The sequence below is a fragment of the Crocodylus porosus genome, unplaced genomic scaffold (genome assembly GCF_001723895.1).
Source record: "Crocodylus porosus isolate Cpor-Errol unplaced genomic scaffold, CroPor_comp1, whole genome shotgun sequence".
NCBI classification, from domain to species: Eukaryota; Metazoa; Chordata; order Crocodylia; family Crocodylidae; genus Crocodylus; species Crocodylus porosus.
The window spans coordinates 47,804,434-47,819,893 of NW_017728943.1; the positions used below are offsets into that span (position 1 = coordinate 47,804,434).

The 15,460-nt window shown below is 43.2% G+C and overlaps 1 long non-coding RNA gene across 1 annotated transcript in view; it reads right to left on the reverse strand.

Annotated features, from left to right (window-relative positions):
* Nucleotides 1-6,453: 6,453 nt before the first annotated feature.
* The window catches only part of LOC109319612, a 14,685-nt gene continuing 5,678 nt past the window's right edge, over nucleotides 6,454-15,460 (reverse strand). Inside the window, exons 2-3 of the long non-coding RNA XR_002103558.1 lie at nucleotides 11,208-11,215; nucleotides 6,454-6,551 (exon numbers count right to left, since the gene is read on the reverse strand). This is a non-coding gene — a long non-coding RNA (uncharacterized LOC109319612). The remainder of the gene's footprint in view (nucleotides 6,552-11,207; nucleotides 11,216-15,460) is intronic.

Below are 15,460 nucleotides of genomic sequence, written 5' to 3' on the forward strand. Positions count from 1 at the left end.
CTGGAACAGTGGGGGAAAGGTGGACAGAAAGAGGGGTGTTATTGCAAGGGTGAGCAAAATCACCTAGAGCATTGGGGAGATGCTTGCTGTGGATGGCCAGCCCTTCTCCTTAGTTGAGCGGTCAGGGTTCAGGCAGCTCATGGCACTTGTGGCCACATCCTACCAAGTGCCCATATGCACCACCTTCAGCATGACAGTGGTGCCCGCCATGAATGAGGTATGCACAGAGTACTTAAGGGAGGAGCTATGCAAGGCAAGTTCACAGGTGGCCTTACACTTCAACTCAGACATCTGGAGCAGCTGGAGTGGAGATCACACCTACCTCCCTTATAGGGCATTGTTGTGAGCAGTCAGGCCATCAGTGGGCTCTCCTTCAAGCTGAGGTGATGGATGAATCCCACACAGAAACAGAAATCATGGGAGTCATGAACCACTTGGTGTAGGGGTGGCTTATTGGGCAGGGTGAGCTCACTCATATTTTCATGGTCACTGACAATGGGACAAATATGGTTAAGGTGGTTCATATTGCCAACTTTGCTGGCATCCATTGTACGACACACAAGTTCCATCTCATTGTTATGGATCCCTTGGAGGGACAGGGCTGCCGGTAAGTGTGTCAACACCACCAGGAAACTCATTTCCAAATGCGGGAAGGTGGCAGGCTACTTCCACTGGAGTACCTAGAGTGGCAAGATGCTGTGGGACAAACAAGAAGAGCTGAACATCCCACAGCACAAAATCATGCAGGATGTGAAGACTCAGTGGGACTCTACATTGGGGAAGTCATTGTGCATTGGGGGAGTCACTGTTCCCCCGAGCACCGCCAGGAGTGACCAGGAATAACGGTCACAAGCTGGCAGAGGGTAGGTTTAGGTTAGATATCAGGAGGCGCTACTTCATGGTCAGGGTGGCTAGGGTCTGGAACCAGCTTCCAAGAGAAGTGGTGCAGGCTCCTACCCTGGGGGTGTTTAACAGGAGGTTAGATGAACATCTTGCTGGGGTCATATGACCCCAGTATTCTTTCCTGCCATGGCAGGGGGTCGGACTAGATGATCTGCGCAGGTCCCTTCTGACCCTAGAAACTATGAAACTATGAAACTATACATACCTGATTCTCAAGAGGCTGGTGGAACAAAAGAAGGCCATTCATGAGATGGCCTTGCTCAGGGAGATTGGAATCAGCTGTCCCCTTAACAGAGCAGAACTGATATCATCTCCCAGATCTTGGTGGTCCTCAAGCCCTTCCTTGAGGCCACCGAGACCTTCAGCACTAGCGATGCCCTCCTTAGCCAGGTGATCCCCATAGTGAACTTCAGAGAAAATATTGACCTTCCATGGGATCAGTGTTCCTGGGTGGGGGAATCCATTGTCACCACATGTCCAAGCACTGCTGAGATGGCTGAAGGAGGGCATCAGGAAATGGTTCGATCCTTTGCAGTCCAGTATGGTCCACGTGCTAGCTGCCACGTGTGACCTGAGGGTGAAGGGCAGCATACATAGCATCCAAAGCCTGAATCAATGGACAGAGGTGCTGATGAAGACAGTCAGGGAGGCTGCACAGCGGAGGCAGGGGGACATGGAAGAGGGGGATCCACTGTCTGATGCTAGCAAGCCATCCACCAGCCAGTCTCCTCCTCCACCACAGGTGCTGTCAATGTGGGCTAAGGGGAAGGGCAAGTCTTCCACGGTGGGGTCCAGAGGCACCAGAGCCCGCCATCAGACAGGTAGCAATCAGTGCCTTGGTGGCTGCCTATCTTGCCGAGAATGTGGAGCTGCTGTGCAACTCCTTAGCCTACTGCCCTATTGGGCAGCTAGATGTGACCGGATCCGGCCATGGTTGTCCAGGAGCACCTGTCCTGTCCACCTACCAGTGCTCTGAGTGAGAGGGTATTCAGCATTGCTGGTGATGTAGTGACACCCCACCGCACCTGTTTGGATCCTGGTTTGGTGGAGCATCTGGTGTTTCTCAAAGTGAAACTCCTGCTGCTGGGGTTCCCCAAGCTCCAGGTGCAGGAGGACTGAATGCCACCCTCCTCATTCTGTCTACACCTATTTCCTTTTTTTCATTTTTTAAAAGCCATTTAATGCCCTGCTCTCAGAGCTGAAGGGGGCACTTACTGGATCACCAACCAGCAGGTGAAGAACATGGTCTGGGCCTATGGGGAAGGAGGAGGCCCCAGGTCCTGGGCATGACCACTAAAACTCCACTGTTCCAGGGATGGGGAGGCCTGCTGGTAATGCTGGCAGTATGGCATCCCCAGAAAATGCCAGAGCTGAGGATTCCCCTGGTGAAAGGTGGGTAGGAGGTGCCATAACCTCCAGCTACCACATGCATGCACACTGTCCTGGCTGGGGAAATCCCAGAACCGTCACGTCTTTGACAGGCCTGAGGCTTGCTGGTTGCAGTGGAGTTGTGAGACTACAGGTGAGTTCAGTTTAGCTGCCCAGGATCCCAGCTTTCAGGTTGAAAAACCTTTGTCAGGCTAAGGAAGCACCTGCAGTTGGTGAGTGTGCACACTTTTCCTGGATGGATGGAATAGTAAAGAAGCCAGAGGCCGGCATGCAATGCAGAAAAGAAAGCCACTCAGTAAGAATGGAAATGGAGGCATTAGGGGGTGAGGGACAGGTTGGTGTGGGATGGGGAGAGGGAGGGGGAGGGGAAGCAGGGGGATGTAGCAGTGCAGGTAAAAGTGCAGAGGTACCTGGGGAGTCAGATTTCCCAGCAGGTTGTAGTGTGTTAGAACTCCACTCTCTATATTGAATCCATGAGTTTCTGTACCTACTTCCTAGGAGGTTGATGAAGTGAAGTTCATAGGCCCACCTGTGAAAAGCAGGTTATAAATTCTTTTTCGGGATTAGGCCGGAGAGACTGGAGACAGAGTGGGGGGTTTTTTTGTGAGAAATGTGTCCCCACAGGTAGTTGGGTATTATTAGCTTTGATAGATTCTAGTGTGCTGTTTGTGGAGGTACTGGAGATTGTTGACAGGTTTTTTGTTTTGAGCTATAGGAAGTTGGTTTCTGGTGATGTGGTTAGGTTAGCAGGATTCAGTGCTTGTTTGAATTTATGAACCACTTGTCACAATATCGGTATTTTCCATGTTTCTGGGCTTTGCTGGGTGCTCCCTCCTTCCTTTTTCTACTATATGTGTCAAGGTGTTTTTGAGCCTCCCCAGAGGCATTGGGTGTTGGCTACAGCCAAGGTTGGGGACTTCAACTGGAGTGTACCAATTTCTCCTGCTAGGAGCAAAGCTGTTGATTCCTGGATAGAGGGTCTTACCCATCCACTCCAAGTCAGATGGCCTGGCATATATGGGGTCAGGAAGGCATTTTATCCCATGATCAGATTGGTATGGACTGTGGGGTTTTAGCCTTCCTCTGTTGCAAGAGGGAAGAGCCCTATACCATGGACCTCTTGAGCATATATTGACAATACTTTATAACAGCAGGATACTGGATGAAGTGGTTCCTTTGTTTTACCTGTGGCAAGCAACGGGTGCTTGGAGCTTAGCGATTTATCCTGAAAGCAGACTGCTATCACGAACCACCAGCTAGTACAAAAATTGTGAGGGAAAAAAAACATTCAATCCTGAAGACTAGAAATTGAAAAAATACATCCAAAGGTCCCAGGTATATCTGATAATCTCCAAACCATTGCTGATGCATGCAAAACTGCAGTCATTAATGCAGAACTGCTGAGACTGAATGTCAATAGTGTTGATCTACAAGATACCAGACTAACAGGTACTGGATGCCTGAAAAAGAAGAGCTACACTTCTTTCTAGTGTGTTAAACAGCCTGAAGAAATCAGAGAGCATGGTGTTGGCTTTTCAGTAAAAAATAAACTTCTGTTTAAAGTAGAACCCCCAAATGAAAGCTCCAAAAGATTAATGGTGCTTTGACTCACTGCTGCCTCTGGTCCTGTCAATCTCTTGCTTGCATATGCTCCAAATCTCAGTGCTTCATCCAAATCAAAGAACTGCTTCTATGATGAGTTTAGTGGCTTAATCAGTAATATTTTACCTAATGAGAAAATCCTCCTGCTCCAAGACTTTAGCAGAAGGGTTGGCACTGAGCACACTGCCTGGCCTCATTGTTTAGGTGCCAATGGTGCAAGCAGAATGAATGAAAATGGGCAATGTTTGCTTGAGCTATGTTCATGCAATGGGCTATGTATAATGAATTCTTTCTTCAATGTTAAATCTTAACAGAAAGTATCTTGGCACCACCTGTGACCTGGACACTGGCATCAATTTGACCTGATTATCACCTGCTCCCGAGACTTCAATGATGTAATCATCACACGATCCTATCAGAGTGCTGACTGTAACACCAGTCATTCATTGATATGCACTAAAGTCAAATTGCATCACAGGAAATGGTACAAGAGCAAGAAGCTCTCTTTACTATGAATATATGCCATACAATGGAAAGCTGAGGACACATTATCTCAGTTCATCAAAACTCTCTCCTGGGCTCTATCATCTCTTAAGGTGTGTAGTACTGCCTGTGTCAAATGGCCTTAGAATCTTGTGGTACCTTGCTTCACATCTCAAATGATTGGTTCAATGAGAACTCATCTGAAATGATCCCTCCCATAGAAAAGAAAAAGGTCATGTCTCCTTAAATATAAGTGTGACCCTATCCACTCCAACTTGCAGGTGTTTCAGGAGATCCAGCAAAAGGTGAGATGATGTGCAAATGACTTTTGGCTATAACTGTAGGAATAAATCCAAAAAACTGCTGACTGAGGTGATATGCAAGCAGTGTATGGGGGCATCGGGGAAGCTCTTAGGTCTGTTCTGAGGAAGAAAGCCACCTTAAAATCCTCCAAAGGTGAAGTCATCAAAGACCGCGTTAAGCAGATGGATGGATGGTTTAAAACTTACTCAGAATTCTACTCTCGCACAAATGTGGTCTGTAACTCCTCTCTCAATGTATCTGATGACCTCTCAACCCTGACAGCACTTGACCATGAACGTACTGTAGAAAAAGTAGAAAAAGCTATTGGTCAGCTTGCTTGTGGGAAAACCCCTGGTGCACATTGCATACCAGCTGAAGTTAAGTGCAGGAACTCTGTCTTTTTCCTCCATCTGCATCAATTAATATGTATGTGTTGAAGAGAAGGTGAAGTTCCTCAAGACTTGAAGGATGCAAGCATAGTCACTCTGTACAAAAATAAAGGTGATATGAGTGACTGCAATAACTACCACACAGTACTGTAGCAAGGGAGGGGCAGGAGGAGTGACTGACCCTGGTACTGAAGTGAAAAGGTGCCAACAGGCACTGCCCAGTTGGGGTAGGGTGCAAGACAGAGCAGCGAGTGACTCATGTGGGGGGCATGGGGGATGGGACAGTGTGGCTCCCACCACTGTGTGCACCCCCAGGCAAGTATAGGGGGGCATATGCTCCCCATATCTGTACATGGGGTGAGGGGAGGCTGATGCTGTGGGCTTTCCATGGGCACCAAACTTCCTTTCTATGGCACTGCTACCACAATATATCATCACTTTGCATAATTGGAAAACTTCACCAAAATCATCCTGCTAAGACTGCAGACTGTAGGAGACAGAGTTTACCTTGGGTCTCAGTGTGATTTCAGATCTGGTAGATCCATGACAGATATAATATTCCTCTTGATACAGCTACAAGAAAAGAGCTCTGAACAAAGGAAATCTCTGTACATAGCAATTTTTGGTCTCACCAAAGTTTTTGATCTCGTCAACAGAAATGATTTTTTTCAAACCTAGAGATTGGCTGCCCTCCTAAGCTCCTGAGTATCATCAAGTCCTTCCACTTAGTATGTATTGAATGGTGCAGTTCAGTGGGTCACATTCAGAAGAATTTGAAATCAAGAATGGTGTCAAAGAAGGCTGTGTCCTAGCTCCAATGCTTTTTTTGATTTTCTTCTCTGTTCTGCTCAAATATGCATTCATACAACTCTTTAACTTCTCTCATCTCAAACTTAAAACAAACACGAGTAGTTCTTGCCCATGAAATGCTCTTTGCTGATGACACAGCAATTGTTAGTCATTCAGAAGCAGGATGGCACAGTCTCATGGATTGCTTTTCTTGTGTTTGTGATGATTTCAGTTTGACCATTAGCTTCCTCTTGCCTGCATTTGCTTTCCCCTCTTTGGATATGTTTCTCCTCTTATACCATTTCTTCCTTCCTCTTTCTTTCACTATAAGATAAGGAATTGTGTTTTAAAGTTTGTGTGTGTGTATTTTATATCTCCCCTTGTATTTTGGTATTTTTATCTATTTGTGTGCCATGGCATTACTCTTGTAGCTTATATTTTATACTCTTCACCTTTTAACTAAATGTGTTTTAGTTTTAGAAGTAAGTTATACACTGTAACAATGTTAACAAGGGTGGGAATCAAACTGCCACTTCCCTGTATCAGGCAGGCCCTTGAAAGGGGGAGTGAATCAGTGATTGAATGCATAGTAGCAGGCTTCAATAAAAACCGGCAATTAACCCCTACCAAAACTGCAGATCAACCAACAGAAGAAATCAATAGGAGACAATGTAGCAACAGGAATTCTCTAAACTTCACCAGAAGCCCCAGTCTGAGTTAATCAATGCCAGGGGCCAACTTTTGGGGCTGAATATCTCCAGATCAACTGCTCCCAGAGCCCTAATTATGACAGCGGTAAATTAATTAAAATTCATCAACTGACTTCCAAACCTGCATGTACATGCGGACAACCCCTGGGGCTGACAGATGCCATCCAGTAGCCACCGTGGGGGAAGTCCCACAAGGGTCAATGAATCCTGGATTGGGCAAACCTGAAAACTGGGGAGTCACCAAAGTCTGCCAAGGACAGATAAAAAGCAGTGAAAAGTGACCCCTTTTGCTCTCCAACTTGACCAGCACCCAACCTGTCCAGCTAGAAGGACCAGCCGGCAACCCCTTTCTGGAGGATAACACCACGCTGGAAGAAGCCTCGACTGGCCATCGACAGCAGACTCCAGTGCTTGTGGGATAGGTATACCTGACTCTGGTGCCCGCCCCCAAACATTTGTAGCTTGCTACTGTGTGTGTGCATGTGTGTGTGTGAGGGGACCAGCCCCCAGTTTTATGATTTGACTTCATTACAGAGTTTCAATCCGCCTAATAAACCAGAATTTCAAGAATCCTGAGTTGGACATTTGTAGCCAACAAAAGAAGACAGTAGTAATGGGTCAACACATTGACCACCCTCCTGAAGTTAGAATAAATGATGAAAGCCTGAGAGTGGTTGAAAAAGTCACTTACTTGGGCTCTACCATCTCACTAAATCTTGGAAACAATAACTAATGCTTGCATTGGAAAGGCAAGCAACACCGTGGCTAAACTTCAAAAAGTTTGGAAAAATAGACTGCTCACTCTATCAACAAAGATGTCCATCTACAGTGCTTGTGTACTTAGCTCTCTATTATATGATAGTGAAGCCTGGACTCCTTATGCCAAGGAAGAAAGAAAACTGAACAGTTGCCATCTTTGATGTGTCCACTGTACCCTAAACATAACATGATGTGACAAAATCTCCAACTTTGCTGCTCTGGAATGGGCCGATACCCAGTATGTTCATGCTCCTGAGACAGAGATGCCGCCATTGGTTAGGACATGTGAATCATATGAGAGATAGCTGAATTCCCAAGGACATACTCTACAGTGAGCTGGCTACTGGCAAATGTCAACTTGGATGGCCCAAACTCTGTTTTGTTGATGTTGGAAAGAAAAACCTTCACAAGCTGCACACCAAAGGGTAACATCGAGATCTATGTCATTTCAAGATGAAGAGAGTCAATGATGAGCTATAGAAGAGGCGACAGAGGCAGTTAAGACAAAATGGTACTTGGCATGCTGGTACAATCTCAACCGATTTTGTATGTGCAACTTGCCAGAGAGTCTGCTTTTTGCGGTGGACTCCTCAGCCACTCAAGAAGCTGTGGTGGTACCTGGTAACTCACAAAAGGTGCAAACTCCATTGTCTCCTGAGACTGATGACTGCCAATGATGATGACGTGGCAGATTAGGGTGTTAGTTGGTGTTGTGTCAGGGTTTAGGGTAGTCTCATGTAGTTTAGATTATGGTTGTATTGAATAGTTTGGTTAGGGATGATTGTGGCTTATGCAAGGGGTTGAACTAGATGACTTCTGGAGGTCCCTTTCAGTCCTATTTCCCTATGACTCAGGTCCAGTCCCAGCATTCTGCCTCCTGCCACCCCAACCAACCTGCCCACACTGGCTTCTGCTTGGGATGGGGCATCTGAGTTCCAGGGTGCCTGGCTCTGGTCTCTGCGATGTGTTGTGCAGGTGCCAGAATCAGGGTCTGTGGGTCTTTACCTCAGTGCAGGGTGTCCCTGGCTGGGTGTTCTGTTGCCAGGGTTGGAGTCCATGGGGCTATACCCAAGTGTGGGTGTTGTCCTGTGCTTATTGGTGGGGTCTTCATGTACATTGCAGGGTGCTTTGTGACAGGGTATTGGGGTGCAGGGGCATGGCCTGGGGACTCCGGTGAACAGGTATCAGGGCTCTGGGGTACACAGATGCCTTGCTCCCCCCTGGCTGCCTGCTTGTGGCTGACAGATGGCTGGAGGTTGGAGACAGGGCTGGGGAGAGGGGCTGTGCTTGCACAGCACTAGGACAGCCCAAGGGCAAAGCCTGCTGGGCATTAAGTCAGAGCTGCTGAATGCTAGCATGCCTCCCTGTGAGGGAAGAGTGGGGGGTGTGCAAAGCAGGTTGCGATGTGAGAGGACAGTGATCTAACTTAAATCAATACCAGTGCATAAATTTGATACTTTGGTCTAACCTGAACAGATCTCAACTGAGCGTACTTTATACAAGGTCTACCTTATGTTGCTTGCACCATTTTAGACCTATATGTGTGAAACTTCTGAATTTCTGTACAGTTATGGGTATATATCTAACTAGGTTCACATGTCTATCTATCTATAGACAAGTCTAAGTGTAATATCTGTACAAGCCTGAAAGGTAATCCCTTGTGTATTGCTACTTTACTCTGTAGTGGGAGCTAGAGAGCAGCTGGCTTCAGAAAAGGTAACATTTTTCATGAAAAATTGAAGACAGAAAATGAATCACTTAAAATATTTCTAAAAAGGATGTTAGTATTTGTATATTGGGTTGGGAAGAGGAGCATGGATTTTCAGGTTCCTCTATGTTAGGTCATATGTGCAAGGAAGTTCATAATGAAAAAGACACTTTTTACTGTGCGTCTTTTCTTCCCATATCACACTTTTCCCTCAAAAATATCTTGAAAAAGAAAAGACTGATGTGAAAATCTCCTAAAACCACTTTAACACAGACTGTTCCCCAGAAAAAAGCAAACCTATTGCTGATTCAGTAAGTGAAATGTTTTCTGGACACAAAACAGCAATATGCTTGCCCAGACCTTTGAGTAGCAAAAACTCATAATCTGTGACCTGTCAATCATAACTTATTCTTGCTGGGTAACAATTAGGCCCTTAGCTGACTGACAGTTCCTATCAATGCTATGTGAGCACTAGTAACTGCCTTTTTCACTTACGACTATCATGCTCTTTATTTTTTCCTTCTAGATTTCATAAATTACTCTCCCCACAGTGTATACTCTGCCAAATATTTTCTCTCCTACTGTACTGTCACACACTCACTTTGCTGAGCTGTTTTTTTATATAAATACACAGCATCAACACACAAAAGAAATAACACCAGCAAAAGGCATGAGAACAATGTATTCTTTCCTAAAACTGAAAACAAGAATGAAATGTCAGCCATTTGCTTTTAAAAAAAATACCCTGAAAACCAAGTACTTAAGCAGTTCTTTCAATTATTTACAGCATTTTAGTGTAGGACTTTTTTTCATTCCAATACAGTTTAAGATGAAGATTCCTTTATTTCACTGTATGAGGTCATGATGATGATCTCCTTTTTAGCATTTTGAGAATAAGAGCACCATATTATTATTAGGAACACAAAACTAGAAGGAACATGCTGGGTCATTGAGTCCAGTTCCCTGCTATCACAAGCAATCATATTGTATAATCCCTTTCATAACCTGATCAAACACTATCTTAAAACTTTTGAGAGTTTCTTGCTCCATCAGAGCAGAACTTCACTGCTTTGATGGCTGTACACATTGCTCTAATTTTCAGACTCAAGTTATTTATGGGTAGTATACACACATTTGCTCTTCTGCCAAAGTTTTCCTGCAGTTTATATAGTTATTTTCCATCCTTCATAAAAAAGTCAAGCACATTTACTCTCCTTTTGTAAGATAAAGTATTATTTATTGTTATTAAATAAACTGGTTATGTTTGTGTGTGTTTTTCTTGTGTTTAATCTTTCTTTCTGGATTTCCCATTTTGCAAGGAAAAAAAAATTAAAAATGGCATCAGAGGCTAAACACTGAGCTTCAAAGATGTGCCTAATCATACCTGTAAGAAATGGTGACCTACCTATTGCATACAGAAAGGTTACATTTACACACACACACTGGGGAAGTGTACCCACAAGTGGGCATGTATTCGATTAACAGGTTGTATTTGTAGTCCAGGATTTTAACACAAAATTAATTAGTACAAATCTTTTTTTCAACTCCATCATAGGGAAGTATAATGTAAATTTCACCCCAAGAACACTAAGCTCAGGAAAATACTTTCAGTTAAATCTAAACTCAATAAGAAATAACTTACATGCACATTAAGCAGGGAAAGCTTCTGGTTTTATAGTTGTAAAGTTCTTTGCATGGAAAATAAAAATGTTTCCTCATTCTTTATCAGTTATACAATGACTACTACACATTAATGGAACAAAATTCTGGTTCTTCTGGCCCGGCATTAAAATTAAAAAAACCCTCAAAATATAAAAATGTTTTGAAGGGGAAAAGTTCTGAAATAATAGGTTTCATTTCAATGTTTTACAGCAAAATATATCATTTTTGCATTCCCAAATTAAAACCTTTCATTATGGAGAAGGTCACCATTAGTACTGATAACAGCCTGACCAGCTGCGGTGTTCCATAGAAGAGTGCATGGATCTTGGGCAAGGTCACTATTAGCCTTTATATACCATTCTTCTCAGCTGGATTGCAGTACATGAATCATCATAATATCTCCCTGGGGCTTACTTGCTATGTTACCTTCTAAGGGATGTAGTCTGGCTATGGAGTCAGTGTCACAGGGGGAATGGGGGACTCAGAACTAGGAAAATTCTCATGGGGCACCATGACTGCTCATCTACAAAGATTAGCGCTGACCTTAAATGGAATATTTCACTTAAGAGCTTCTCATAAGGAAATTTTACCAAAACCAGTTTTCTGTTTCAGAAAATGTTGACGACAACCTCATTGTCAAACAAAAAAGATAGTTCTTGTTTTGCCTTTTTTTCTGCTCAATTGTATATCACAATGTATATTTTATACTTTCCCCTTTCCTTACTATGATGCCACTAGCTTTCCTCAGCTCCATTGTCATGTTTAGCACAACAGTTTGACTCATGGATCTGGTCCATCATATTCAAAATAAACGTGCACTTTCATTATAAATAGGAAAGCAAGACATAGACATGTGGAAAAATGTCAGATCCAGAAAGGGTCTAGGGACCTTAGTATTGAAGTGCAACTTAAACAGATTTAACAGATTTCATAGATATTAGGGTTGGAAGGGACCTCAGAAGATCATCAAGTAGCCCCCTGCCCCAGGGGCAGGAAGTTAGCTTGGGTCAAAGGATCTCAGCAACATAAATGTCCAAATGCCAATTAAAGGAGTCCGGAGTAGATGCTTGCATCACCTCTGATGGCAGTCTGTTCCAAGCCTTGGGGGCTCAGACAGTAAAGAAATTCTTCCTTATGTCCAGCCTGAAATGGCCTTGGAAGAGTTTGTGACCATTTGACCTTGTCATCACTTGGGGTGCTCTGGTGAACAGGCATTCCTTCAGGTCCTGATTTACACCCCTTATATACTTATAGGCAGCCACCAGGCCCCCCTGAGCCTGTGCTTTTCTAGGCTGAAGAGTCCCATAGGTCTCAGCCTCTCACCATACAGCCTGTTCTCCTGCCCTCTGACAATATGCATGGCTCTCCTCTGGATCCTCTAAAGCTTCTCCACATCATTTTTAAATAGTGGAACCCAGAATTGGATGCAGTACTCCAGCTATGGTCTCACCAAGGCCGAGTACAGTGGGAGGATGACATCCTGGGATTTGCTTGAGGAGTATCTAGGGATGCAAGCCAGAGTTTTACTCACTTTAGCAGCTGCAACATCACATTGGTGGCTCATATTCATCTAGTGGTCAATCATGACCCCCAAGTCTCTTTTGGCCATCGTGCTAGCAAGTGTAGCACTGCCAAGACTATAAGCATGCTACGAGTTTTTCTTGCCAAAGTGGAGTACCTTGCATTTTTCACTGTTGAGCACCATCAGGTTTTCATCCACCCATTTGCTGAGCCTGTCAAGGTCAGTGTGGATCACCATCCTGTCCTCGGGTGTAGACACTTTAACCCAAAGTTTGGCCAGTCCGCTTCTGATACCAATGCCCACATCATTAATGAAGATGTTAGAGTATAGGCCCAAGGATGGAACCTCGGGGGATCCCACTGGTCATGGTGCACCATGATGATTGACTTCTGTCAACTACCATTCTCTGGGTCCGACCTCAGAGCCAAATCCCCAGCCAGTGGACTGTGATATAGCCGAGGCCTAAGCTGGCCAGTTTTTCTATGAGATGATCATGGAATACCAGATCAAAGGCTTTTTTTAAATCAAGATATGTAATGTCAATCTCTTCTCCCTTGTCCAGGTCATATGTCAGAACAGAACTTAGGCACCCAAATTCAAGAGAGTGAGCCACAAAATATTTACTTAAGCATGTGCATGCTTGAGACACTATAGTGTCCTAAGTTTACCGCAGTAAATGGACGGAGTTATATTAGTGTTGATGACTAAAGATACTAACAACTTTTCTGAACTCAGTTCTTGTGTTTCTCCTGCTGACACTTACTTGGGGTTCAAAGATTACATCTCCTAAATGTCTGAATTCTTTAAGCGTGCTCAAATCGCTGAAATGAGAACAACACATAGCAGCCCTGATCTCTTTCATTCAATAGTATAGCTGGAGATGTTGGCTTCACCAAGCATCCATTTTATGTAATAACTTAACAGTTACTTTCCAGGAAGTGGGAGACCTGGATTCTAGGCCTTTTTCAACTGGGCTAGGGAAAACAGACTCTCATTTCCATCACCTAGGATAACATCTCAACTTCTAGGTTACAGGAAATTCTGGTTAGGTACTGAAAGTAATTCCTTCAAATCTAGTGAGTTAAACCGACTCTAACATGTTTATTCAGAACTATCTTTCCCTTTTGATAAGTTTTTCCTCCCTTTACCTGTTAAGCCAACAAGAAGAGATGTTGTGAGTATAAGTGGCAAGAAGATCAGCCCCTTTAGCATATCTAACATTAAATTGAAGGCTGCGATAAAATTTAAATTCATTCCAGAGTTTTTTTCTTTCCTTTTATACATTGGGATATATGAGACAGCTCCTTTGCTGACGGCATTTATTTGTCAAAAGTGCCAATTTACCTTATTTTGTTGGGTTTTAGCCCATTCTAGATTGATCCTATTGGAAGAATAATATTATTTTAAAACAAAACAGTTGTTGTAGAAAGCAATAGCATCTTGCACATTTGTTTATATTGAGCAATCCCCCAAAAGGCCCATCAATACATCATATTTTGTATTAGGTTTCAGAAAGGTCATCGGTCGGCAAGAAGTAGAGAAAGCCTTACAGATTTCCATTTTTTGGCTTGGCATTAGCAGCCAGCCTGTCAAATCTGGCCTTTAGAGACAGATTTGACCTACTGTAAAACAGGCAGCTTAACTAGTGCCCCCACAGAAGGAGACACTTGATAGGCAGCAGATCATCAAGCTTCTAAAAAATAATTTTCTGAAAGAAATTTTGTGCAATATTCTTTATTTGTTTAGCATTTACTCTCATCTTAGATAGTTTAAAACATCATACGCTAATTATTTCTTCCCCCTGGCTTAATACTGGTGAAAGTCAATTGGCTAGTTCCTCTGTGCCAGGACCAATGAGATGTAAAAGAGACACTGAAATTTATTCTGAAATAAATACACATTTATATTTTTCTGTTAGGATAAAATTCTGATAACCATATGCATGCTGGGTAGCATCTTACTACACGAACAGTTTCACTGACTTGAGTAAGAGAGCTCATGCTTACAGATGTTTTCAGAATCCACTCTTTTGTTATTTATGCTAATACCTATAAATCCTTATACCCCTGATTGGTAGTATAGTTTGGGCCTGGTACACAATCATAAGGATCAGCTTACTATTTATTTTCTCTTCAGGAGCGCCTTGGTGCAAAACAGGCAAAGTCAAATGCTATGCTTTTCAATAAATGGTGGGGGACAAGGAGAGAAGGGAAGGTAATGGTGGAAAAATAATTGAGAGGAGACTGGCCTTAATTACTCCACTTCTTAATCAGCAACACAAGGACTAATAAAAAGAGACTGATTAGCAGAACTGGGCTTAAAACAGGAACCCTTTTACTGAAGGCTTCCCTGTATCTTGTTCTTGACAAAAAAAAGTATTATTTGCTAGACATTACCATAAATAACCACTGGAAACTTGGAGAACATTGCAGGGTTTGTTTTTTGTGTGTCTAAATCAAAAATAGAAAACCTGATTTAAATATTTTTCAGTTATGACAAGAAATGCAGTCTTTCAAAAAGATGGGTTTTCTGAGGAAAGACTTGACAGGCTGTCACAGTACTTGCTCCTACCTAAATATCATTACAGTTCTTTTTAAGGTCTGAACTATAAAATCATTTGCCTCTCAATCCAAAACAACAAGTATATATTTAAAAAAAATACTTAATTGTTTTAATGATCTGTCATTTTAGAAAAAAATGTGGCAGATGACTGCATTCCAATAACAGGCTAGTAGCTACCTCTTCCTATCTCCCTCACCATCTCTTCCTCTTATTCCCTGGACATCCCAGGGCATCATTATTTTGTTAGCATCAAATATAGCTTGTCAACTTTGTGACCTTAAGACTGAAATGTGTTCTCACTAGAAGTGAAAACAACTCCAAAACAGCATCATCCCTCCTTGTTCCCCCGCAAATAAGTAGCCCCAATTAAGTGCCATTCTAAAACTTAATGAGAGCCAAAACAGGAAATACATCATAGTCAACAATGTTGCCTTTCCTCTTGTATAACAAAAGGATGAGAAGAATGGTTATCTTTGTTTATCATTAATATTACAATTGTAATACATTGCAAGTTTGTGTTCCTGCATTTAGCCAGTGATTTGGATGAGGGGGTAAAAAGCACCCTGTTCAGATTTGCTGATGACACTAAGATGTGGGGGGACATGGGCACACTGGAAGGATGCAACAGGCTACAATCAGACCTAGACAGGTTACAAGGGTGGGCGGACGAGAATAGGAT